This window comes from Theobroma cacao, chromosome 2 (genome assembly GCF_000208745.1).
Source record: "Theobroma cacao cultivar B97-61/B2 chromosome 2, Criollo_cocoa_genome_V2, whole genome shotgun sequence".
NCBI classification, from domain to species: domain Eukaryota; kingdom Viridiplantae; phylum Streptophyta; class Magnoliopsida; order Malvales; family Malvaceae; genus Theobroma; species Theobroma cacao.
The window spans coordinates 27,977,674-27,978,186 of NC_030851.1; positions in this window are offsets into that span (position 1 = coordinate 27,977,674).

Sequence of the window (513 nt, forward strand, 5' to 3'; positions counted from 1 at the left end):
ATATATATATATATATATATATATATATATATATATATATACATATATGGTATATGGTTATAATGAAATGCACATGAATTTGGCATGTTGAACTTTGGAAACCTTTGTGTGTTTTATGTTGATTTTGTCATTTCAGCAGGATGGCTTTTTCTTGAAAGGAAGGAAACTTTTTTTCTAACTGCTCTGTTTCTCGCTGCAGTGAGAAACTCTCGGGTTGGAGGGGTAAGGCTGACTGAAAATCTCATTGTAGCGAGAATGCATTTTCGCTGCAGCAAGAATGTTACTATAGCTTCTCGCTGCAGTGAGAAACTTTCTATTTTGTGACCAAAATTTCGCTGCAGCGAGATTGATCTTGCTGCAGCGAAAAACTTTCTATTTTTCTCCTTATTTGGCTCGATTGCTACCTTATTTTCCATTTCTTTGGTACCATAGTTGAGCATGGACTTCCAACATTAAGGAATAAGTGAATTAAGTTTAAAATGAGGAGGTTTGGTGAGAAACCCTCAGCCAGTT